An 8,172-nucleotide genomic window follows, 5' to 3' on the forward strand; every position below is an offset into this window, starting at 1 on the left:
CCCTAACCCTAACCCCTAACCCTAACCCCCTAACCCTAATCCTAACCCAAACCTAACTCTAACCCTAACCCTTACCCTAACCACTAACCCCTAACACTACGCCTAACCCTAACCCTAACCCTAACCCCTAACCCAAACCCTAACCCTAACCCTAGCCCTAACCCTAACCCTAACCTCTAACCCTAACCCTAAACCTAGCCCCTAAGCCTAACACTAACCCTAACCGACCTTAACCCTAACCCTTACCCTAAGCCAAACCCTAACGCCCAACCCTAACCGTAACCCTTGCAGAAAGAAGAAGGGGGAGCAAGGTTTTGGATGTGCCATGTTTAACTTGGACTGCCTTTGGCATGATGAGTGTCCCTGGAGCTCCTGGCTTTGTGGTCTACCCAACCCTAACCCTAACCCTAACCCTAACCCTAACCCTAACCCTAACCCCTAACCTTAACCCCAACTTCTAACCCTAACCCTAACCCTAACGCCTAACCCAAACACTAACCCTTCTAGAAAGAAGATGGGGAGCAAGGTTTTGGATGTGCCGTGTTTAACTTGGACTACCTTTTGCATGATCAGTGTCCCTGGAGCTCCTGGCTTTGTGGTCTACCTAACCCTAACCCTAACCCTAACCCTAACCCTAACCCTAACCCCTAACCTTAACCCCAACCCTCGAACCCTAACCCTAACCCTAACGCCCAAGCCTACCCCTAACCCTTGCAGAAAGAAGAAGAGAGAGCAAGGTTTTGGTGTGCCCTGCTTAACATGGCCTGCCTTTTGAATGCTTAGTGTACATGGGTCTCCTGGCTTGGTGGTTTTCTTACTCCTAAGCCTAGGCATAACCCTAACCTTAAGCCTAACCCTAACCCTAACCCAAATCCTAACCCTTACCCTATCCCAAACCATAACACCTAAGCCTAACCCTAACCCTAGCTTGAGCCAGAAATCCCGCATTGGGCTGTGGTGAGTTCCGAGCAGAAAGAGGAAGAGGGAGCAAGGTTTTGATGTGCCGTACTTAAGTTGGCCTGCCTTTTGCATGGTTAGTGTACCTGGGACTCCTGGTTTTGTGGTTTTCTTAATCCTAAGCCAAGGCATAAATGGCCTGACTTTTGAATGCTTAGTGTACCCGGGTCTCCTGGCTTTGTGGTTTTCTTAATCCTAGGCCTAGGCATAAACCTAACGTTAACCCTCACCCTAGCCCTAACCCTTACCCTAACCCTAACCCTAACCCTAAGCCTTCCAGAAAGAAGAAGGGGAAGCAAGGTTTTGGATGTGCCGTGCTTAACTTGGACTGCCTTTTGCATGATCAGTGTCCCGGGAGCTCCTGGCTTTGTGGTCTACCCAACCCTAACCCTAAACCTAACCCTAAACCCTAACACTAAACCTAACCCTAACTCCAAATCCTAACACTAACCCTAACCCTAACCTAACACAAACCCTAATCCTAAACCCCTAACCCTAACCCTAACCCTAACCCTAACCCTAACCCTAACCCTAACCCTAAACCTTAACCCCAACCTCGAACCCTAACCCTAACCCTAACGCCCAAGCCTACCCCTAACCCTTGCAGAAAGAAGAAGAGAGAGCAAGGTTTTGGTGTGCCCTGCTTAACATGGCCTGCCTTTTGCATGGTTAGTGTACCTGGGTCTCCTGGCTTTGTGGTTTTCTTAATCCTAAGCCAAGGCATAACCCTAACCCTAACCCTAACGCCTAACCCTAACCCTAACCCTTGCAGAAAGAAGAAGGGGGAGCAAGGTTTTGGATGTGACGTGCTGAACTTGGACTGCCTTTTGCATGATCAGTGTCCCTGGAGCTCCTGGCTTTGTGGTCTACCCAACCCTAACCCTAACCCTAAACCCTAAACCCTAACCCTAAGCCTAACTCTAAACCCTAACCAAAACCCTACACCTCACCCCAAACATTAACCTCTAACCCTAACCCTAACGCCCAAGCCTACCCCTAACCCTTGCAGAAAGAAGAAGACGGAGCAAGGTTTTGGATGTGCTGTGCTTAACATGGCCTGCCTTTTGAATGCTTAGTGTATCTGGATCTCCTGGCTTTGTGGTTTTCTCAATCCTAAGCCTAGGCATAAACCTAACCCTAACCCTAACACTAACCGCTAACCCTAAACCCTAACCCACCCTAACCCCAAACCCTACCCCACCCTAACCCTAACCATAACCCCCTAACCCTAACCCTAACCCCAAACCCATCCTAACCTTAACCCTGACCCTTACCCTAACCCTAACGCCTAACCCTAACCCTAACCCTTGCAGAAAGAAGAAGGGGGAGCAAGGTTTTGGATGTGCCGTGCTTAACTTGGCCTGCCTTTTGCATGATGAGTGTCCCTGGAGCTCCTGGCTTTGTTTTCTACCCAACCCTAACCCTAAACCTAACCCTCACCGTAAGCCCCTAACCCTAACTCTAACCCTAGCTTGAGCCAGAAATCCCACATAGGGCCGTGGTGAGTTCCAAGCAGAAAGAAGAAGAGGGACCAATGTTTTGAAGGCGCCGTGCTCACCTTGACAAGCCTTTCACATGGTGAGTATCCCTGGAGATCCTGGCTTTGTGGTCCACCCAACCCTAACCTTGGCATAACCCTAACCCTAACTCTAACCCTAGCTTGAGCCAGAAATCTTGCATTGGGCTGTGGTGAGTTCCGAGCAGAAAGAGGAAGAGGGAGCAAGGTTTTGACGTGCCGTGCTAAACTTGGCCTGCCTTTTGCATGGTTAGTGTACCTGGGTGTCCTGGTTTTGTGGTTTTCTAAATCCTAAGCCTAGGCATAACCCTAACCCTAATCCTAAACCAACACTAACCCTAACCCTAACCCTAACCCTAACCCCTAACCCAAACACAAACCCTTCCAGAAAGAAGAAGGGGGAGCAAGGTTTTGGATGTGCCGTGCTTAACTTGGACTGCCTTTTGCATGATCAGTGTCCCGGGAGCTCCTGGCTTTGTGGTCTACCCAACCCTAACCCTAAACCTAACCCTAAACTGAAACACTAACCCTAACCCTAACTCCAAATCCTAACACTAACCCTAACCCTAACCCTAACCCTAACCCTAACCCTAACCCTAACCCTAACCCTATCCCTAAGCCTTGCAGAAAGAAGAAGAGCGAGGAAGGTTTTAGATGTGCCATGCTTAACTTGGCTGGCCTTTTGCATGATGAGTGTCCCTGGAGCTCCTGGAATTGTGGTCTACCCAACCCTAACCCCTAACCCTAACCCTAACCCTAAACCCTAACCCTAACTTAACCCTAACCCTAACCCTAACCCCCTAACCCTAACCCTAACCCCTGACACCTAACCCTAACCCTAACCCTAACCCTAACCCTAATGCCCAAGCCTACCCATAACCCTTGCAGAAAGAAGAAGAGAGAGCAAGGCTTTGGTGTGCCGTGCTTAACATGGCCTGCCTTTTGCATGGTTAGTGTACCTGGGTCTCCTGGCTTTCTGGTTTTCTCAATCCTCACCCTAGGCATAACCCTAACCCTAACCCCTAACCCTAACACTAACCCGAGCCCGTAACCCTAACACTAACCCTTGGAGAAAGAAGAAGAGCGAGCAAGGTTTTGGACGTGCCGTACTTAACTTGGCCTGCCTTTTGCATGATGAGTGTCCCTGGAGCTCCTGGCTTTGTGGTTTTCTCAACCCTAACCCTAGGCGTAACCCTAACCCTAACCCTAACCCTAGGCGTAACCCTAACCCTAACCCTACCTTGAGCCACAAATCCGGCAGAGGGTTGTGGCGAGTTCTGAGCAGAAAGAAGTGGGAGCAAGGTTTGGGCTGTGTCCTCCTCACCTTGGTATGCCTTTTGCATGCTGAGATTCCCTGGAGCTCCTGGCTTTCTGGTTTTCTCAGCCCTAACCCTAGGAGAACGCCTAACCCTAACCATAGATTGAGCCACTAATCGGGCATTGGGCTGTGGTGAGTTCCGAACAGAAAGAATAAGAGAGAGCAAGGTTTTGACTGTGCCGTGCTCACCTTGGCAAGCCTTTCACATGGTGAGTGTCCCTGGAGCTCCTGGCTTTGTTGTTTTCGCAACCCTAACCCTAGGAGAACGCCTAACCCTAGCCCTAAACATAGCTCGAGCCCCTAATCGGGCATTGGGCTGTGGCGAGTTCTGAGCAGAATGACGAAGAGGGAGCAAGGTTTTGATGTGCCGTGCTTAAGTTGGCCTGCCTTTTGCATGCTGACTGTCCCTGGAGCTCCTGGCTTTGTGGTTTTCTCAATCCTAAGACTAGGTGCAACCCTAACCCTAACCCTAACCTTAGCCCGAACCCTAACCGTAACCCCTAACCTTAACCCTAACCCAACCCGAACCCTAACCCAACGCTAACCCTAACCCTAACCCCTAACCCTAACCCCTAACCAAACCATAACCCCTAACCCTAACCCCAACCCTAACCCCTAACCAGAACACTAACCCAACCCTAACCCTAACCTAACACAAACCCTAATCCTAACCCCCAACCCTAACCCTAACCCATAACCCTAACCCTAACCCCTAAGCAAAACCCTAACACTAACTGACCCTAAACCTAACGCTTACCCTAACCCAAATCCTAACGCCTAACCCTAACCCTAAGCCTTGCAGAAAGAAGAAGGGGGAGCAAGGTTTTGGATGTGCCGTGCTTAACTTGGACTGCCTTTTGCATGATCAGTGTCCCTGGAGCTCCTGGCTTTGTGGTCTACCCAACCCTAACCCCTAACCCTAACCCTAACCCGAACCCTAACCCTAACCCTAACCCTAACCCTAACCCTAACCCTAACCCTAACCCTAACCCTAACCCTAACCGCTAACCCTAACCCTAACCTCTAACCCTAACCCTAACGCCCAAGCCTACCCCTAACCCTTGCAGAAAGAAGAAGAGAGAGCAAGGTTTTGGCGTGCCGTGCTTAACATGGCCTGCCTTTTGAATGCTTAGTGTACATGGGTCTCCTGGCTTTGTGGTTTTCTTAATCCTAAGCCTAGGCATAACCCTAACGTTAACCCTCACCCTAGCCCTAACCCTTACCCTAACCCTAACCCTAACCCTAAGCCTTCCAGAAAGAAGAAGGGGAAGCAAGGTTTTGGATGTGCCGTGCTTAACTTGGACTGCCTTTTGCATGATCAGTGTCCCGGGAGCTCCTGGCTTTGTGGTCTACCCAACCCTAACCCTAAACCTAACCCTAAACCCTAACACTAAACCTAACCCTAACTCCAAATCCTAACACTAACCCTAACCCTAACCTAACACAAACCCTAATCCTAAACCCCTAACCCTAACCCTAACCCTAACCCACCCTAACCCTAACCCTAACCCCAACCCAAACGCCAAAGCACTAACCCTAACCCTAACCCATACCCACCCTAACCCTAACCCTAACCCTTACCCTAACCCAAACCCTAACGCCTAACACTAACCCTTGCAGAAAGAAGAAGAGCGAGCAAGGTTTTAGATGTGCCATGCTTAACTTGGCCGGCCTTTTGCATGATCAGTGTCCCTGGAGCTCCTGGCTTTGTTTTCTACCCAACCCTAACCCCTAACCCTAACCCTAACCCTAAACCCTAACCCTAACTTAACCCTAACCCTAACCCTAACCCCCTAACCCTAACCCTAACCCCTTAACCCGAACCCTAACCCCTGACACCTAACCCTAACCCTAACCCTAACCCTAACCCTAATGCCCAAGCCTACCCAAAACCCTTGCAGAAAGAAGAAGAGAGAGCAAGGTTTTGGTGTGCCGTGCTTAACATGGCCTGCCTTTTGCATGGTTAGTGTACCTGGGTCTCCTGGCTTTCTGGTTTTCTTAATCCTAAGCCTAGGCATAACCCTAAACCTAACCCAAACCCTAACCCTAACCCTAACCCTAACCCTAACCCTAACCCTAACCCTAACCCTAACCCCTAACCCTAACCCAAACCCCTAACCACTAACCGTAACCCTAACCCAAACCCACCTTATCCCTAACCCTAACCCTTGCAGAAAGAAGAAGAGCGAGCAAGGTTTTTGATGTGCCGTGCTTAACTTGGCCTGCCTTTTGCATGATGAGTGTCCCTGGAGCTCCTGGCTTTCTGGTCTACCCAACCCTAACCCTAACCCTAACCCTCACACCAAACCCTACACCTAACCCTAACCGTAACCCTAACCTTGGAACTCCTGGCTTTGTGGTCTACATAACCCTAACCCTAACCCTAACCCTAACCCAAACCTAACCCTAACCCGAACCCAAACCCTAACCCTAACCCTAACCGTAACCCTAACCCTAACCCTAACCCTAACCCTAACCCTAGGAGAACGCCTAACCATAACCCTAAGCATAGGTTGAGCCCAGAATTGGGCATTGGGCTGTGGCGAGTTCGGAGCCGAATGACGAAGAGGGAGCAAGGTTTTGGATGTGCTGCGGTCACCTTGGTATGTCTTTTGCATGGTAAGTATGCCTGGAGCTCCTGGCTTTGTGGTTTCCTCAACCCTAACCCTAGGCGTAACCCTAACCCTAACCCTAACCCTAAGCCTTCCAGAAAGAAGAAGGGGAAGCAAGGTTTTGGATGTGGCGTGCTTAACTTGGACTGCCTTTTGCATGATCAGTGTCCCGGGAGCTCCTGGCTTTGTGGTCTACCCAACCCTAACCCTAAACCTAACCCTAAACCCTAACACTAAACCTAACCCTAACTCCAAATCCTAACACTAACCCTAACCCTAACCTAACACAAACCCTAATCCTAAACCCCTAACCCTAACCCTAACCCTAACCCTAACCCTAACCCTAACCCTAACCCTAACCCTAACCCTACCCCAAACCCTAACCCTAACCCAAACCCTAATCCTAGCTCGAGCCAGAAATCCCGCATTGGGCTGTGGTGAGTTCCGAGCTGAAAGAGGAAGAGGGAGCAAGGTTTTGATGTGCCGTGCTTAAGTTGGCCTGCCTTTTGCGTGGTTAGTGTCTCTGGGTCTCCTGGCTTTGTGGTTTTCTCAATCCTCACCCTAGGCATAACCCTAACCCTAACCCCTAACCCTAACACTAACCCGAGCCCAAACCCTAACACTAACCCTTGGAGAAAGAAGAAGAGCAAGCAAGGTTTTGGATGTGCCGTGCTGAACTTGGCCTGCCTTTTGCATGATCAGTGTCCCTGGAGCTCCTGGCTTTGTGGTTTTCTCAACCCTAACCCTAGGCGTAACCCTAACCCTAACCCTAACCCTAACCCTAACCCAACAATAACCCTAAACCTAACCCTAACCCCTAACCCAACCCTAACCCTAACCCCTAACCCGAACCCCTAACCCTAACCCAAACCCAACCCTAACCCTTACCCTAACCCTAACCCCTAACCTAACCCTAACCCCTAACCCTAATCCTAATTTTAATCCTAACCCAACCCTAACCCGTGACCCTAACCCGTGACCCGTGACCCTAACCCGTGCCCTAACCTGTGACCATAACCCTAACCCATGACCCCTAACCCATGACCCCTAACCTGTGACCCTAACTCGTGACCCTAACCCTATCTCTAACCCGTGACTCTAACCCATGACCCTAACTCGTGACCCTAACCCGTGACCCTAACCTGTGACCCTCACTCGTGACCCTAACCCGTGCCCTAACCTGTGACCCTCACTCGTGACCCTAACCCGTGCCCTAACCTGTGACCCTCACTCGTGACCCTAACCCGTGCCCTAACCTGTGACCCTCACTCGTGACCCTAACCCGTGCCCTAACCTGTGACCCTCACTCGTGACCCTAACCCGTGCCCTAACCTGTGACCCCTAACCCTGCCTCCTACCCTGCACCTGCACCCCTGGCCTGCGCCCCTAACCTGTGATCCGCCCATGCACCTTCACCCCCTAGCCTGTGGCCTTCACCTGCACTTGCACCCCTAACCTGTGCTCCTCACCTGCACCTGCACCCCTAGCATGCACCTGCACCCCTAACTCGCGCCCCTGGCCCGTACCTGCGCTGCTGCCCTGCAACCTGACCTGGATACTGGGCCGTGACCTGTGCCTGGACCCTGACTGGGTGCCTGGGTCCTGACCTGGACCCTATGCCTCAGAAACCCTCAGGGAAATCCACCTGGAAAACCCTAAATGTTCACCTGGCAGGTGCATACGGATTCCTAGAGGTAGGGGGTGGGGTTATGGGAGGGGTGGGGGTGTGGCATGAGGGGGGGGGGCTGAAACCTGACACCTAGGGGTGT

At 51.1% G+C, this 8,172-nt stretch overlaps 1 long non-coding RNA gene across 1 annotated transcript in view; it reads right to left on the reverse strand.

Annotated features, from left to right (window-relative positions):
- LOC108446187 overlaps positions 1 to 3,925 on the reverse strand; it is a 5,087-nt gene extending 1,162 nt beyond the window's left edge. Inside the window, exon 1 of the long non-coding RNA XR_001861310.1 lies at positions 3,714 to 3,925. This is a non-coding gene — a long non-coding RNA (uncharacterized LOC108446187). The remainder of the gene's footprint in view (positions 1 to 3,713) is intronic.
- Positions 3,926 to 8,172: the final 4,247 nt, after the last annotated feature.

Source organism: Corvus brachyrhynchos, unplaced genomic scaffold, assembly GCF_000691975.1.
Source record: "Corvus brachyrhynchos isolate BGI_N302 unplaced genomic scaffold, ASM69197v1 scaffold1074, whole genome shotgun sequence".
In the NCBI taxonomy this organism is placed as follows: domain Eukaryota; kingdom Metazoa; phylum Chordata; class Aves; order Passeriformes; family Corvidae; genus Corvus; species Corvus brachyrhynchos.